The sequence below is a fragment of the Taudactylus pleione genome, unplaced genomic scaffold, assembly GCF_031769625.1.
Source record: "Taudactylus pleione unplaced genomic scaffold, aTauple2 ptg000122l, whole genome shotgun sequence".
Taxonomy (NCBI): Eukaryota; Metazoa; Chordata; class Amphibia; order Anura; family Myobatrachidae; genus Taudactylus; species Taudactylus pleione.
The window spans coordinates 52,706-71,656 of record NW_028284524.1 but is presented as its reverse complement, the minus strand read 5'-3'; the positions used below and the strand labels follow the sequence as shown (position 1 = coordinate 71,656).

Genomic DNA, 18,951 nt, shown 5'->3' with positions numbered 1-18,951 from the left:
TATGGGTACCCCCGTTTTTGCCTGCAGAAGAAAGTCGGGGTTTTTAAATAGCCGCGGCTGGTGTTTTTTTTCCCGACATTGAAGAAGTGATGCAGAAGAGCATTTAGCGTTTTTTTTTTTTCGTTTTTAAAAAGTGGTCCCATCAAATTTGGGGTACATGAAAATGGGTACTAGCATATTTTTAAGTCCCTAAAGGTAATTTTATAAATTCTGCAAAAATACACCTGCCGCTACTCTGCGCAATAACAAAAACACCTGCCACATACTTGGGGACCCCACCAGTATTAATTTCGTTAGTGTGGCTTTTTGTTTGACAATTTTTTTTTTTGTCACCCCAAAAAAATTTTTTCTTTGGGGGTGCCTCGATTTTTTTTTTTTTTTTGCAACATTTCGTTTTAAGGGGGCATTCCCAAAAGTACAGGCTAATTTTTATTAGCCTGCCCACGTGGGAACTGTCAGTACCCGGAGCCAATCAGTGGGCCGCTCTACAGTCAGCGCGGCCGCTGATTGGCTCTCGGGACTGCCAGCTCCGTGGATCTGCCGTCAGCTGGCATTCGGGAGCTATGAGTATGTGTGGCAACACACATACTCATAGCTAGTTCGTGGATCGTGAATTTGTTTCGGTTTTTTTGCCAAGTACGTGGATTACTGCGGAGACCAGCGCCAGGATATAGGTGAGTATGATTTTTTATTTGCAGGGCCATGTTTTTGGAATATCCTACTGGAGAAGGGGACAGATTCATCTGGTATAGGTATCTGTGAATGGGTAGGTGTGTGTAATAAAGCTATACTGTCATAGTGTGTGTGTTTTGTCTTTTTTTAACTATTTATCTTACAGTGAAATTACAGGTGCCACATGTCTGCTGGTACTTGTAGTTCCACAAGTGCAAAATGGCAGGTATGCTGGCACTTGTAGTTCCACTGTAAAGTACAATAGTGTTACATTATTTGGCCCCCCTATTACCCCCATACCCACCGCTCCAGGGGGTATGGGGTCCTGTGAAGCCTGTGGTGCTCGGGAGGGGGAGACCCTTTTTTGGTCCCCGACTCCCCCGAGATCACTGGCTTGCACTGACCGACTTGGTGTGTAATGCTTTGGACCTGGAGCCCCGGTGATTGGGTCTCCGGGCTGTGGCATTACACCCCAGTCGGTTGGGTCTGGTGCTGGTCTTAAATATAGGGGGTACCCCACGTCTTTTTTGCGCCCTATATTTAAAACCAGCACTAGTCCCTGCAGCCTGGTGTTGGTTTCTAAAATACGGTGGAATCCTACACATTTTGGTCCCCGTATTTTTAGAAACCACCACTGGCTGGCAAGCCTGGGGCTGGTTTGGCTTTTGGCTTATGTCATTTTTTTTTTTTTATTTTACTACTTTTTTTTACAGGTTAAAAAAAATGGGAATTTTCGGGAAATATTCTAGGGAGCCCCCTAAAGATGTATAGACATGGGAGATCACTATGGGTACCCCCATTTTTAACTACTGAAGGAAGTCGGGGTTTCTAATAGCTGCGGCAGGTGCATAAATGCGGCTTTGAATAAGGTGATGCAGAAGAGCATTTAGAAGTTTTTTGGGCATAACAACTATGGCCATCAAATTTGGGGTACTTGAAAATGGGGTTCAGCATATTTTAAAGTTGCTAAAGTGACTTTAAAAAATCGTGAAAAATCCTCCTGCCGCAAACACCTGCAATCAAAAAAACACTTGGGGCATACTTGGGGACCCCCCCAGAGTAAAGTTCGCTATTTTTTAAGTTTGTACCCCAACTTTTTGTTTCCCCCCCCTTTTTCAAAGTAAATTTTTTGGGTGCCCTTAATTTTTTTTTTTTTTTTTGACACAGATTACCTTTGGGGGACTGTCTGAAGGCTGCACGGGGGTTCACGAAATGTTGCACCCCAAAACCCCAATTCTGCACTTTTTAACGCCTGCCATTCATAGGCGATACTTTACCGCCTATTACATTGCATTGACTTTACGCCTAGGCGGAAAGTCTTTCAAATTGAATATGGAGGAAAACTAAAACAGGCGATAATGACGTCATCGGCGGTAAAATACCACGAATCCGGACTTAACGCCTCAAATTGAATACGGCCCTATGTTTATATAAGCTTGATTTGCCACTAATAAAAATGGGAACTGTACTTGTAATGCTGATAAGAATCCCAATGACAAATTTTTTGCAGTATTAGATAATGTAATGGTGCATACACACGGTCAGATGAACGATGAACTATGAACGATAAATGACGAACGATTTGACCAACAATTTCATGAACTACAAACGATTTTTGACAGTATTAAAATGAATGAAAATCGACCAAATCTGACTGCAAACACATCAGATGTCAGATATCATTATCTGGCAAACGGTAACGCGTATCGTTCAACATTGCAGGGACACATGTCAGATTTTCTTTCAGATACGAACGATTGAAAGATTTTTAAAATCGTTATAGTACAAATCTGAAGGAAAATCTGACCGTGCGTATGCACCATAAGAGAGAGATTTCTAAATGGTTTTCTTTATAAATGTGTAGGAAACGCTGCTCCCACTTGTCTGACACCAGTGTTAGTAGTCTGGCAGCATTCGGAGACAGATACTGCCACATCACATGATCACCCATAGACAGAGGAGAGCAAGCTTGTGAGACAATCCTTCAGCTTCCTTTGGTGTCAATCAATCCCTCATTCATAGTGTCCCTGTAGCCTGCACACAATGCAGGAGGCAAAAGTCTGGCCTGAGCCAATGTTCATGAAGATACATCCTGTCAGTTCACAAGGAAGCTGTGACACCAATCTCAGAAGATATATGGTACAAAGAGTGAGGCTGAATGAAATATCCATTGCTTTTCGTCTGAACAATAAAAAAAAACATATTAGTTGCTTATGATAAAAAAAATAAATTATCTATTCTTTTTCCTGCACATCCAATCCAGTGTTTTTGTAGACATCTACAGCAAAGAAATAAACACTACAAAAGTTGTCTGTGAGAGATTGATCATCCTGTTACAGAACATCAAATAAATGGCCAAAAACTATTAATTTATTTAATTTAAAAAACCACACTAGACAAAGATAAATCATATTATATATATATATATATATATATATATATATCTCGATACATGTTGGTAGCTGCTCAATTACTTCAGTAATATCACTCAGGTGCATGTAAGGTATGGGTTATTCTATACTAGAAACAACAAAAAGTAATCCCCCAGCACTCACAATGAAATCAGCAATAAGATTTGAAAAACTACATGGTGGTAGATAATTCAGAGATCTCAGTTGCATATATTTGCAAAAATATGGATAAGCCTCCAGGCCGCGTCACGGCGTCTCTGATACTGGAGGTCCCTATCACATGGTCTGGGTCTGGGGTCCAGAACCCCAAAAAAGCCAGCGAAGGCCAGCCACCCCAGGGAAGCACACCAGTGAGACACTAAAGTGTTAATATGTGTTAATAAAAATAAAGCAAAAACTATGTGTTACTAAGTGATACATAGGTGAAAGGTGTAATTAAAATGCTAAGAAAAGACTAAAGAAAAATAAAATAAATTTTATATATATATATATATATATATATATATATATATATATATATATGTAAATATGTACATATATATACCAAGAGAAAAAAATATAATTTGAAGGTGTTAAAGTGTTAAATAAAGTGTTAAAGTGTGCCACCCCAGAGCAGCTCAGCCACACCAACCCCTGGGGAGCACCGCACCCCAAACCCATCCCCAAAACTGATAACTATATCCGATTTGGGTCATATAATTGCCCAAAATAAAGCCACATGATAATGGCACAAATATACCTGATTTGAGAGCTAGCTTACCGTGGAGTCACCCCTAAGTCTTCCTAATGGCACTACAAGTACCCGCATGCCCTCCAAACGCTGGTCCCATCTATGCCTCTAAGTACATATATATATATATATATATATATATATGGGTAGAGGGCCCTGCTCTCCCTCTCTATATATACTGTATATATTGTCAGTTGGGCGGCACTCACATTAATAGCAGCAACTTCCCCGGTGCCCTCCTTAGGTACTTAGCAGAGTCCAACATACATCAGAAACGGCGACAATCGGGTAATGACATGCTGAACAGGAAGATAATTCACCAACGTTTCGATGCTTTATTCACATCATCTCTACCACCATATCCTCCCCACTCTCTACAACGGCACACAACCTTGCAGCAATGTTTATAAAAATATCCAATGTTCTGTATTGTATGTCACTTTTGTTCCTCTTTTTGTTCAATGTTTCTGTTTTTGTACTTTGTAAGGCTCTGCAGACCTCTTGTGGCACTATATAAATACTGGGTAATAATAATATAGTGTATAGGTACGTTTTTTTTGTCACAAAGGATTTAGTATAAAGTGGCAGATAAAGTATAAAAATGCACGGCGCAGGTCACTTGTATCAGAACTGTCTTTTGCCTTTTTAAATAGACAGCAAATATTTCCTCAATATTGCATCTTATAGTGTACTAGATACATAGGATTAGTATTTTTGTAGTTAAGTAATTGGTATAATGTCGCAATTTAAGCATAACCTCACATCCAAAATTGATTCCATCTCTCAGGACATCACCTGCCATCAGGCACTCCCTACCCCACCCTCTCCAGTCCGTAACCATCCAACTTCGTCCCCTCCAGTCTCTTCCTATCTTATCGCTCCATCCTGCCAACTCTGACTTCTCTCTCCCGTTTCTGTAGATAAAGTCATGGCCCTTAGCAGGTCCTACTCTCCTTACACCACTCCCCTTTGATTCTATCCCCTTCTGCCTCCTCTGCTACCTCTCTCCCATTGCCTATTTCCATCTTGCCCATCTCTTCAACCTTTCTCTGTCTTCAGACACCATGCTCTTTGCGATCAAGCCTGCTCTTGTCTCTCCGCTTCTTAAAAAACCCACCCTTGACCCTAACACTCTAATTACCACCTCATTTCTCCCTTCCCCTTTGCCTCCAAGATCTTCGAGTGGATTGTCTACAAACGCTTTATCACCTTTCTTTCCTGCCACTTCATGCTTGACCCACTTGTCTTGTATTCATCCTCTCCACTCTACTAAAACTGCCTTTACTAAAGTCAGTAATGCTTTACTGCCAAAGCCAAGGGCCACTACTCTCTGCTTTTTCTACTTGACCTGTCCACTGCTTTTGACACCGTGCACCACCCTACCCTCTTGTACATCCTTCACTCCTTTGGTCTGTGTGTCACAGACCATTCCTGGCTGTATTCTTACCTCTCTGATTCCTCTGTCTCTTCTCATGGCTCAACCTCTCCCCCTCCTCTACTACTAGTTGGTGTTCTCCAATGATCTGTTCTTGGTCTCCTTGCTCTATACTTCCTCCCTTCTTTATGCTGATGACACTCAGATCTACCTCTCCTCCCCTGTACTCTCGCCCGCTATCCTCACTCATGTCTTCAACTGTCTCTCAGCCATTTCCTCCTGAACTGATTGTCTTCCCTCCACCTGAGTTCCATCTCCTCCCACGATTTCATTATCCATCAACAACCTCACCATCTAATCTATCCAGCAAGTCCACTATTTTGGAGTTATACTTAACTCTAACCTCTCCTTTAAACCCCTCCCAGTCTTGTCACTTCCACCTTTAGTGTTCACTCTAGGATTTATTTGGACTAGGTGGTGATCACTGAGGAGGGCACATTTTGGATGCATCGCTAAAGCTGATGTAGTTATTATGCATTAATATAATCAATGTTAATTTATATGTATTCCAATATAATGCCCCTATTTCACATTATGCCACACAGTAATGGTCTTGATTCACATTATGGCACACAGTAGTGCACCCAATTCATAATTTGCCATATAAAATGGTCTAAGATCTTATGTCTTGAGAAGTTCCCTTTAACTATACCTGATAAAGATTTCTATTGTTTTTTACATTGAAGTATATTTGACATGTGGGGCACTGTCCACACTGGCAGCAAAACTTTAAAGTCAACAGGCAGCACTACCTCTGTGGGTACTGTGACTGCATATGAAAAGCTTGTATACCATGTTCTGCAATGGTTTGTACTATAAGTCTCTTGCATTTGTTTTTCCTTTTGTTTTGAGTGTACTGTTTATACTTTTGTACTTTGTAAGGCGCCGAGGAACCCTTATGGCACCATATAAATACTGGATATTAATAATAACATAATAATAACATAATAATAATAAAAATAATAATAATAAAAATGGCACTGGTCACTTGTATCTGACCAATCGTTTTCCTTTTTACACTAGATTATCTAGTTTTCCTAAATGTTATTACTTTTTCCACCACTGTTACTTTTTCTTCAATTTTGCATGTTAGTTTACTTCAATTCTGTGCAAAATGCACGTGTACATTTGGCTGTTCTACACAGTATATTGGTGCCATAGTGATAAGGTCTACTGTGAGTGCCCACCTGTCTTTATGAGAGAAGTATATATATATGGGTTGGGTATGGGTTGGGTATGAAATGCCGACACCGTAGCCCGACAGAGGAGAATCCCGACGGAGCAGGTAAGTCCCCTAGAGCTGCTCCTTCCTGCCAGCCTGGCAGTACAGAGTAGAGAAAGCCTGCCTGGGGGTAACAGTGAGCACACCAGACTCTCTCTATCTCTCTCATATCTCTCCTGCTGGGCCTGCTGGATCGAGACTACTATACTTCTAGGAGTCCTGTCACACACAATAATTAAGACACTATAGTCACACACCATAAGACACAATACAAGACACTACAGTCGCACACCATAAGACACGATACAGTAAAGTAATACACCATAAGTCACTATACCAGGGACGTCCGACTAGTGCACTGCCTTCTGGAGGAGCAAGGAGAAAATCCATGAAGGGAGGGGGCGCAAAATTACTGCCTTGCCCCGGATGACAGAAATCCTAGTTTTGGCACTGATATAGATAGATAGATAGATAGATAGATAGATAGACTCGCAATGTATATATATATATATATATATATATATATACAAACATTTTTTATGAGAGTTATTTAATTATATATGTTTGCCTGAATATATGCATTGTACCGAAGATCTCGTATAATAAAGATAACATTTAATCTCTGAGTAAAAGCTGGCAGCAGTGTTTTACTTGGCACAGTTTTGCAGGATGTTTTTCCAAATTTTTATCCACCCAAAAAAGTCCTGAAAAAACACAAAATCCCATTATGATGTTTGTTTATGTAAGAGTTGCCGCTTTGCTGACCGAAAACCATTTGTGTCATGTCCAGAGTTATTTCTCCAACGTTTTGTCTTAAAGGGACAATGTACTAAAAGGTTATTAAATATAACAAATCCACAACATTGAGTGACATATACATTGTTCTAAACTCATTGTTATAGTTCTGAAAAGAGGAGCTCTGGTAATTGTAGCCATAATCCATAGTAACCAATCAAATTCTCACTGTCAGTTGTCTAGCACTATGAAAACAATGAAAAAGCAGATATCTGATTGTTGCTATACGTTACAGGACTTTTACATGCGCACTAGTTTTCTTAAATGTTCACCATTTCTTAGCAATGTCTGCAAGTCTAATACTATTTATTCATCATAATAATATGGGCTCTAGGTGGCTTTGTTCCATTGGCATCTGATCATATTTCACTTATTTTAACATATTTAAATATGTTAAACATTTGTTATTAAACATTTTAATCAGAATAGTAAAACCTGCTTGTTAATGCTCCATATTTACTATTTATACCTAAAAATGTTTGGATTGAGCCTATATTAAAGGTTACTGCAGCCATATGAGTATTAAAGTGCCAGCTTTCCATGTTGTTTTCTAAGCAGAATTATTGAATTTGTGAAACAACCCTTATGGCTTTTCAATGTCATTTGCAGAGACACCAACACACCTTGTATGTGGTACATATTTATGTTACACTCCAATTTTAAGCTGACATACTGCAACATGTGAAAGATGAAGTGTAGATTTAAAGTCTATAACAAATGTAATTAAAATCCTTTAGCTTTTAAGAGAACATTAAGGACATGTTTGGCTGCAATTTACATTCAAAGACTCATATAATAATAGCCAATTTTCACCCAGATGGTAAGCCTGAAGCATTACAAGATGCACAAAGGTCAGCACCAGTGGCATACGCACCTGGGCTTCATCAGGAAGAGCCCTAAATACTACAAAAGACCCATTTTGTAGGATTTAGGATCTTTTGCTTATGATAAATAGACCCCTAAATCTTTTGAGAGAGAACTGGAACAAGTGGGAAGTTTGTGCTGTGGAGGCTGCAGTACACTTTCTACTTGCAGCAACATACAAGAGTCTTCAGGTTCATCAACAACATAGTCACAACTGAAGTCTTGATTGTTACTCACCAGTTCAATGAACAGGAAATCCTGTATGGCTCCCAACCATAAATGTAGGTCAGCCTTTACTGTATTCACGTTTTTAATCCTCTGGATGTCGAAATGTTCGCTTTATTGTCTAACTCTGAAAGCCCATCCATAGCCTGGAATACAAACAAGTGCACTTATAAATATCTACATATTAATGTATTTGATCAGAGATTAAACACTTATTATGGGGCTCATTCATCAACAAGTTTTAGCACTCAAAATGAGTGATAAAACTCGCTGTGTATGATACAGTGCATCCGGAAAGTATTCACAGCACATCACTTTTTCCACATTTTGTTATGTTACAGTCTTATTCCAAAATGGACTAAATTCATTTTTCGCCTTAAAATTCTACACACAATACCCCATAATGACAAGGTGTAAAACGTTTTTTTGAGATTTTTGCAAATTTAATAAAAAAAAAACCCTAAGAAATCACATGTACATATGTATTCACAGCCTTTGCTCGATACTTTGTTGATGCACTTTTGGCAGCAATTACAGCCTCAAGTCTTTTTGAATATGATGCCATAAGCTTGGCACACCTATCTTTGGGCAGTTTCGCCCATTCCTCTTTGCAGCACCTCTCAAGTTCCATAAGGTTGGATGGGAAGTGTCGGTGCACAGCCATTTTCAGATCTCTCAAGAGATATTCAATCGGATTCAAGTCTGGGCTCTGGCTGGGCAACTCAAGGACATCCACAGAGTTGTCCTGAAGCCACTCCTTTGGTATCTTGGCTGTGTGCTTAGGGTCGTTGTCCGGCTTAAAGATTAACCGTCGCCCTAGTCTGAGGTCAAGAGCGCTCTGGACAGGTTTTCATCCAGGATGTCTCTGTACATTGCTGCATTCATCTTTCCCTCTATCCTGACTAGTCTCCCAGTTCCTGCCACTGAAAAACATCCCCACAGCATGATGCTGCCACCACCATGCTTTACTGTAGGCATGGTATTGGCCTAGTGATGAGCGGTGCCTGGTTTCCTCCAAACAGAACGCCTGGCATTCACGCCAAAGGGTTCAATCTTTGTTTCTCATGGTTTGAGAGTCCTTCATGTGCATTTTGGCAAACTGCAGGCGGGCTGCCATGTGCTTTTTACTAAGGAGTGGCTTCCGCCCGTCCACTCTACCATACAGGCCTGATTGGTGGATTGCTGCAGAGATGGTTGTCCTTCTGGAAGGTTCTTGTCTCTCCACAGAGGAATGTTGTAGCTCTGACAGAGTGACCATTGGGTTCTTGGTCACCTCCCTGACTAGGGCCCTTCTCCCCCGATCGCTCAGTTTAGACGGACAGCCAACTCTAGGAAGAGTCCTGGCGGTTCTGAACTTCTTTCATTTACGGATGATGAAGGCCACTGTGCTCATTTGGACCTTCAAAGCTACAGATATTTTTCTGTACCCTTTCCCAGATTTGTGCCTCGAGACAATCCTGTCTCGGAGATCTACAGACAATTCCTTGAACTTCATGCTTGGTTTGTGCTCTGACACGCACTATCAAGTGTGGGACCTTATATAGACAGGTGTATGCCTTTCAAAATCATGTCCAATCAACTGAATTTACCACAGGTGGACTCCAATTAAGCTGTAGGAACATCTCAAGGATGATCAGTAGAAACAAGATGCACCTGTGCTAAATTTTGAGCTTCATGGCAAAGGCTGTGAATACTTATGTACATGTGATTTCTTAAGTGTTTTTTTTTAATTAAATTTGCAAAAATCTCAAAAAAACTTTTTACACGTTGTCATTATGGGGTATTGTGTGTAGAAGTTTGAGGACAAAAATGAATTTATTCTATTTTGAAATAAGGCTGTAACATAACAAAATGTGGAAAAAGTGACGCGCTGTGAATACTTTCCGGATGCACTGTAAATGGTGCTCCAGCCAATCAGCTCCCAACTGTTATTTTCCAAACAGATGACAGTTGGGAGCTGATTGGCTGGAGCACCATTATCATACACAGCAAGTTTTATCACTCGCTTTGAGTGATAAAACTCGTTGATGAATGAGGCCCTGGGAAATAAAATAGTCATCTCTGGGGGAGTGAGATAAAGAACAGTGGGCCTCATTTATCAATGAGTTTTATTCCTCACAACGAGTGATAAAACTCATTGTGTATGATAATGGTGCTCCAGCCAATCAGTTCTCAACTGTCATCTGTTTGGAAAATGACAGGTGAGAGCTGATTGGCTGGAGCACCATTTATCATATACAACGAGTTTTATCACTCATTGTGAGTGATAAAACTCGCTGACAAGTGAGGCTTTGAATGTATTAGTTCATAACCGGCTAGAAGAGCATATTAAGGGCCCTAAATAATCCAATATGAAATACCATTTGACAACATTCACAAATATATGCATTAATATTCAGAAACCTTGAAATGCGTTACGATATGTGTTATTGTGCATACACATGGTATGATTTGTACCACCAACGACTTGAAATATATCTTTCAAAGATATCTTTGAAAGATCTTTGAAAGATATCTCTCAAAAGGTGCGTACACACGATACAATTAAAATGCACAATATGAATGATAACGATATCGATCATATCGTTATTGTTCATATCGTTCATTTTTCGGTGCATCCAACCCACCAACAGCCTGCAATGCGCGGGCACGATAAGGACGATATGGACGATAAAGATATCCTCCATCGACCGTGCATGCAGGCGAACCTGGTCGATATCGACCAGGTTACTGTAGGTAGCAGGTCGCTAGCCGTTGTTGGTGGGTTGGTGGTGTGCTGGATGATCGACATCGATCATCAACCACACCCGGGAGATCGTTCAACGTTATCGTTGATGATCATCCCGTGTGTATGCACCATAAGATCTTTCAAAGATATCTTTCAATTAAGTCATCCTGCCACATCTCTGAACAGGCAAAGTTGGCGATATCGTCCAAGTTGGCCTGCATGCATGGACGATGAAACATATCTTTATCGTCCATGCGGTAACGTGCATTGTTGGTCGTTGTCAGGTTGGTGACTGCAAAAAAGTGAACGATAACGATATGAACGATATAGTTATAATTCATATCGTTCATGAAAGTAGTACCGTGTGTACACACCATAACGGTTAGAAACTTTGTTGGATTCTCCACTGCAAATTACTGTTCTCTGTTATCAGCTATTGTAAGGTTCCCTTAGAGCAGCGGTGGCCAACCTGTGGCTCTTGAGCCACATGCGGCTCTTCCATTGTCCTGATGTGGCTCCCCTGATTGACACTGACTGCTGTTGAGACACTTGGAGAGGCTGCTGTTGTGACACATGGTGGGCTGGATTGTATTATGTGAATCTGATTTTGTTTTGTTTTTTCAATGTATTTTTTTGTGGATGTGGCTTTTATAGTGTATTTTATGTGTATGTGGCTTTTTCAGTGTATTTTATGTTGATGTGGCTTTCTCAGTGTATTTTATGTGGATCTGGCTTATTCGGTGTCAGTGGCGTAACTAGGGCAGGGCGAGCGGGGTGCGTGCCCTGGGTGCCGTGGGACCAGCGGCACAGGGGGGGCGCCGCCGGCCATGGTACCGGCCCGCCCTAGTTAGCCAGTGTAGCGCTGACCGCAGTGAGTGCGGTCAGCGCTACACATTTACACAGGACTGGTGCTAGGCTTCCAGCGCCGGTCCTGTGCTGCACAGCCTGAGCCCATTCCCTCCCCCTGAGCGCTTGCCCAATAGCGCCAGGAGGAGGGTGGCAGGCAGGCTCAGACTGTGCATAACACACACATCGCCGCCAGCACTGGAGGTGATGTGTGTGTTAATCAGCAGCCAATGAGAGTCAGACAGACTCTCATTGGCTGCTGCACACACATCACTGCCGAGCGGCAGCGATGTGTGTGTGAATCAGCAGCCAATGAGAGTCAGATAGACTCTCATTGACTGCTGTGTGCCAACTGCAAGAGCCGGGCTTCCGTCCGGCTCCTGCAGTGGTAATGGGAGAAACATCATGATGTCATGACGTCTCTCCCATAATGCAGAGCGGCCCGGCCCGGGAGGATGGACGTGCGGACGGCGGAGGGAGCAGGAGCGTGGATACAGGTAAGTATTTTTCGGGGGGGGGGGGGGGCGGACGTGCGATCTATTACAAAGAAGGGGACTACTACTGGAGGGGATACTACTGTGGGCACTGCTTCAGGTGGGGGGGACCAGTACTGGGGACTACTACTGGGTTGGGGATGCTACTGGGGGGAGGACCACTACTGGGCACAACTACTGTGTGGGGGTACTACTGGGGCACTGCCTCGGGGGGGACCACTACTGTGGGGATACTACTGGGGGGGGGGATACTACTGAGGGCACTGCTTCAGGGGGGGACCACTACTGGGGGGGATACTACTGTGGGCACTGCATCGTGGGGGACCACTACTGGGGACTACCACTGGGGGGGTTACTACTGTGGGCTCTGAATTGTGGGGGACCACTACTGGGGACTACTACAGGGGGCACTGCATCAAGGGGGACTCTTACTGGGGGAACTATATAAAGGGCACTGTATAGGAGGGACTACTACTGGGGGCACTACTAGGGGCACTATATAAGGGGCTCACTACTGGGGGCACTGCACAGGGGGGTCCACTACAGGGGGCACTGAAAAGGGAGAACCACTACAGGGGGCACTGCATAAGGGGGACAACTACTGGGGGCACTGTATATGGGGGATCACTACTGGGGGCCTGCACATGAGGGATCACTACTGGGGGCACTGTATATAGGGGATCACTACTGGGGGCCTGCACATGAGGGATCACTACTGGGGGCACTGTATAAGGGGAACTAATGGGGGGCTGCATAAGGGTGACCACTACAGGGGGCACTGTGTAAGGGGCACTGCATATGGGGGACCACTACTGGGGGCCTGTATAAGGGGAACTAATCGGGGCCTGCATAAGGGGGACCACTACTAGGGGCACTGCATAAGGGGGGGACTGTATAAGCGGCACTGTATTAAGGTGCAAATGGAATTAAATGTTCCCAGTGACAAGAAAGGGGTGTGTGTCATGTTGCCACGCCCCATTTTTCAGTGGCCACGCCCATTTTTCAGACGCTCACGCCTGCGGCATGTGCACATAGTGGGGGGGGGCCCTCCATTTTCAAATTTGCCCTGGGCTCCAAATACCCTAGTTACGCCACTGTTCGGTGTATTTTATGTGGATCTGGCTTGTTTCAATGTTTTCTTTTATTGTTCTGCCTTCTTCTTCCCCTTTAATAGTTACCTCCATGGTGATTGTGTGCATGCTCCTACAAAAAAACAAAAAACAAACACATACTAGGGGCATGGCCTAGCTGGTACAAGGCCACACCCCTTTTTGCATGTCCTGGTTGGCCACCCCTGCCTTAGAGCCTTTATAGGTTGCAATTTTGTAATCGACAAAACTGCAACATAACATCACAATATGTGTAATAATTTGTGTCAGTATCTCAGACAAGAAGTACGATGTGCATAATAAGACAGACATTGTACCCCAAAGTGAGCTCTTATCTCTATACAGTACTTATATCTTAAGTTCTGACACAAGCCCCTAAAAAATGTTACTTGTAAATTTGGGAATATTAATAGGAATTCTCTCCCATAAACCAACTTGCGTTTTAGGTTGTGTGGCCCTTAAGATCTGCAACCCACAACGTAATGAATGCACATTTGCATTGCAATTCTGGTGGTCTTATTATAGCGAAGGCAGTCAAGTTCATTAAAAGGCATTACATCTGTTATATGGAGCTCATTTACTAACCTGAAGCTGAATCTGCATGTTTAGTTGACCGCATTGCTAGTTATGGGATTAAGCGAGGAGCCCCCTGATGCTGACCTATCACACAATGCTCTCGGCAGACGTGGATCAGTGTTGCCAAGAGCTCAGTCAGCAGATCACTTAGGATAGAAAATGCTGATGTCTTTGTTTTTGCAGCAGCTGACATCCCCACTTATTCACAGGGTCTTAAAGGAATGATCTAGTAAAAAAGTTTCCTTCCATCCACAACTTTATAATATCTCCATAATGATATTTTTTTTTAACGTTGCTGTGATCCAGCACTGGTCATGTAGTGTACAGAGTCTATCTATTCTGCAGTATGCATGGTAACATCTCTGACAGGTCTATAGACATGTATTATCATTCATAAAATATAGCACATTACAGTAAGAGACGAGCGTTGTGGGGACGCACAGCTACAAAATGTACACCTGTATTAGCTCTGCTGGAAAAGATAATCCGAAAACAGGCATAACTACACGTATGTACAAGTGCAGAACCCGCAGATCCCATGACTCACCCTAGCTAAGCTTAGCCTGTGTGCGAATGCCCAGCTAATAACACCCTGCCACTCCAGCCGCATGTGGAGTTGTGACTGAGTTGGCTATGACTCTGCATTGCCCGTACTTGTGTACGTTTAGCTCGGTTTCTGCATAATTATCTGTGTCCTGGATATGTAACAACAGCCTAATGCAGGAGATTTTACTAAAATCTCCTGCAAAGGGCTAACTACCGCTGAAGACCTAAATCCCAATTAATGTCAATGGGGACTGCAGTCTGACACCTATGTACTAAACTCCAAAAACTAAAGCATTTCGGAGTTTGGCCCCTATGGTTTATGCCATGGTTAGATGGTGTAAACTGTTTTCTGCCTATAGAGGCATTGTCTCAGTAGAGGGATCTTATCTCTCCCTCCGTCCAGCTCCCGAATCTGACATTGTGCATACGTGCACATTTGTGAAAGACTCCTCCGATTACCCTGCTACCACTCAGTGGCAAACGCAGGATTTTGAAATCCTTGGTTACCGAACCAATGAAAAAACATCTAGCCACAAATAAATAAATATATATATATATATATATATATATATATATATACATGTATATAGATAGATAGATAAATAGATACCGTGTTTCCCCCATAATAAGACCTACATCGAAAGTAAGCCCTACCCTTACTTTTGGAAAACGGTCCAAAATAAGCCCTACCCTTACTTTTGGAAAACGGTCCAAAATAAGCCTTACCCCGAAAATAGGACCTAACAAAATCCCCATTTTGTCCGGTCCCTGCGCTACACTAAAATGCCCCCAGCTCCGCCCCCTGTATGAAATGGATGCCGCTGTTAAAGATTTAACAGTGGCATCCAATCACAGCTGCAGCGTCTCACTCTCTCACAGTGAGCGCGCGGCAGCTGGCGTGTGTGGCAGCGTCATTTACAGCAGCGCCGCGGAGGAGAGGAGAAAAAAAGAGGGAAAAAAAATAAAGAACTGTATTGAATTATTGAAATTGCTGTCAATGTTAATTAAAGTAAGCCCTACCCCGAAAATAAGTCCTATGGAGTTTTTTTGACCAAAAAAAAATAAGACAGTGTCTTATCGGGGAAACACGGTAGATAGAAACAGCTTACAAAGGATTTAGGACCATTACAGTAAAATATACCACTCAGCCTGTGACAGGGTACACACACACTGACTGACACAGACACACACAGACAGACACACACACACACCTCTATCACTAAAAAACATGAATGCAGCAGGCAAATAAATACAGCCAGCATGATTTATTAAAGACCCCCCTCCCTTCAGTAGTGCCCATTATACAGTGCCCCCAGTAGTGGTCCCCCTATGCAGTGCCCCTTATACAGTGCCCCCAGTAGTGCCCCATATACACTGTCCCCCTATGTAGTGCTAGTGCCCCCAGTAGTCATCCCCCTATGCAGTGCCCCTTATACAGTGCCCTCAGCAGTGCCCCCAGTAGTGGTCCCTCTATGCAGTGCCCCAGTAGTGCCCCTTCTACAGTGCCCCCTTATACAGTGCCCCCAGTAGTGCCTCTTATATAGTGCCCCTAGTAGTGCCAGTGCCCCCAGTATTGCCCATTATGCAGCACCCCCAGTAGAGGTCCCCCAATGCAGCACCCCCAGTAGTGCCCTCAGTAGTGCCCCTTATAAAGTGCCATCAGTAGTGGTCCCCCATGCAGTGCCCCCAGTAGTAATCCCCCCTATGTAGTGCCCCCAGTAGCAGTCTCCCTATGCAGTGCCCCTTATACAGTGCCCCCAGTAGTGGTCCCCCCTATGCAGTGCCCCCAGTAGTGGTTCCCCCTATGCAGTATCACTAGAGCCCCTTATATAGTGCCGCCAGTAGTAGTCCCCACTATGCAGTGCCCCCACCCCAATGCAGTGCCCCTTACATATAGAGGACAAAGACAAAAAAAAAAACTTACCAGAATCCCCACGCCTGCCGCTGTCCACTTCTCCATCCCCCTGGCCCTCTCGGCACTATGGGAGAGACGTCATGACTTCTCTCCCATCACCCACTAAGGGAGCCATGAGGCGGAGCTCATGGGTGAGCTCCAGCAGTGGGCGCAGCAGCTAATGAGAGTCTGACTGTCATTGGCTGCTAAAACAGACAACCGCTTGGTAGTACGAGTGTTCAACCCGGTGGCGGTGTGCTTGTTACTCACTGTGGTCCGCACTTCACATACTGATCGGCAGGCAGGGGGGGTTCTGGGTACTCAGAAACCCCCCCTGCATGCGCATATGCCCCTGTCCCTGCAAATTACATTTAGTACATTACAGGGATAATAATGTAAAAAAGTATTATCCCAGCTGCGATGTACTATGGAAAACTTGCAATTTTTAGTACATATGCCCCTATCGGGGAGATGTATCAAGCTTGGTAAGAAATTAAGGGCCTGATTCAGAGACGGACGCAAAGGCAATTATGCACACAATGGAGCGATTGTTTGCCATCGCGTATGCGTATAAGCCACACTCCGCGTTCGCACCGATCGCACTACGATCGCGAACGCACATAGGAATCCAATGCAGAGTGAGTGTCAGGTTGTCCGCATTTGGGGGTGGTGACGAGGGAGTGCTCAAGAGAAATGCAGGCGTGTCTATCCATTTAAGCACTGTTACATGGGTGTTCATAAAGTAGCCACTGCGTGTGCATACGCAGCTCTTAAGAGCTTCCTAGGCCGCAGCAGGTCAGACCAGCCGCAAGGCCAAGATGCATCGATGTTACAGATATTTACACAGGTATGCGTCGTCGCACGCAGGTAACAAGGCAGCAGTGAGCGTGCTTATGCTCGGGTGATCTTTGCAGACATTAGCATATTTTCGCTGCTGCGTTGCGTGCAAAATCGCAGCTGTGATCGCATTAGCAGCCATCTCTGAATCAGGCCCCAAGTGGATAAGTTGCCCAAAAGCAACAAATCAGCTTCTGTCATTTTAATAAATGCTATTGATAAATGACAGATGCTGATTGGTTGCTCTCGGCAATTTTTCATCTCCATCTCTCTTCAAGGCTTGATACATCTCACCATATATCTTGTACTGATGAGATCTAATTAGATAGAAAAAGTTCTCCAGATGGGTTTAGGTATCTGCCTTTCTGTCAGTATCCATGTTATTATTACAGTAATGCAGGGTACACACTGGCCAACATACCGCGGCCGATACATTGTGTGTGCGTCGGCCAGTGTGTACCCACCTTAAGGCCGGATACACCTAATTTTGAATTAACATTTTTTTAATGCCACGTTTCAAACACAATCACATTTGATGTGTGTTTGTTACTAGTGACTAGAGCTTGCAGTGCAAATGTTACCCTTCTGCATCTCTATCAAATACAGTAACATTATTAGTAGGTATAGCGGCAAAGGATTCCAGTGACAAACCCATATATCTTAGTTTTGCTAGCATTAAACCATCTCCTCTGGTAGCATTATGAACCCCTTTCCTCTGATATTCATGAGAAAATTACTGTTTCCACATGAATAGCTCACATTTGGGCACCAGGAGTATTATCTTCAGACAGCCTTAGCAGCTCTTTCCAAAGGAAATACTATGAAAAGAGCTAATGCATAGTGTAGAGGGCTCACTGCTGGAACAGAATCTGGCAATGCAATCGCCACTGTGATCAGTTAAAATGCCTTAAACTACATGTGTCAATCTATCATTTCTGGGGTGGTTGATAAACATGGTTTATGGGACAGTGGTGGCTGTTCTATATACCGGCTATGCTAATATATACCATTCATCATGAAAACATAGCCACAGGGGGGCACTCTTCCACTGCTGTCTATGAATCATATTTGTTTGGCCTCAGAATTATAAGGTTCCCTGTTAGAGGTGTGTTTATAATAATTAAACAGATTAAACTGATCATATACCTTTCAATAAGGCAATATCCAAAAATACAACCCTTGTATCTACATAGTTCACTGTTGCTACAGGTTGAGTCTCCCATATCCAAAATGCTTGGGACCAGGGATACAGTATTTTTGGATATCGGAATATTCCATATCTTGGGAATGAGACCCAAATCTAAACACAGAATGCATTTATGTATTATATACCTTATACCCACAACCTGCAGGTAATTTTATACAATATTTTCAATAATTCTGTGGCTCAAGCAAAGTTTGTGTACATACATGAAATTCATTTATGTTTCATATACACCTTTATACACAAACCCTGAAGGTAATTTTATACAATATTTGTAATAATTTTGTGCCTTAAACAAAGTTTGTGTACATCAAAAAACAAAGGTTTCACTATCTCAGTCATGCTAAAAAAATCTGTGTTTCG

The 18,951-nt window shown here is 43.0% G+C and overlaps 1 protein-coding gene across 4 annotated transcripts in view; it reads right to left on the bottom strand.

Moving 5' to 3' along the window:
* Positions 1-18,951, bottom strand: part of LYPD6 (LY6/PLAUR domain containing 6) — a 97,693-nt gene that overhangs the window by 44,097 nt on the left and 34,645 nt on the right. For 3 of the 4 annotated variants that reach the window (XM_088472390.1, XM_088472392.1, XM_088472393.1), the window contains exon 2: positions 8,367-8,500. The gene's annotated coding sequence lies outside the window, so the exon portion shown is untranslated. Of the gene's footprint in view, positions 1-8,366; positions 8,501-14,116; positions 14,189-18,951 lie in introns of those variants that run through there. The other variant, XM_088472391.1, reaches the window with a different exon arrangement.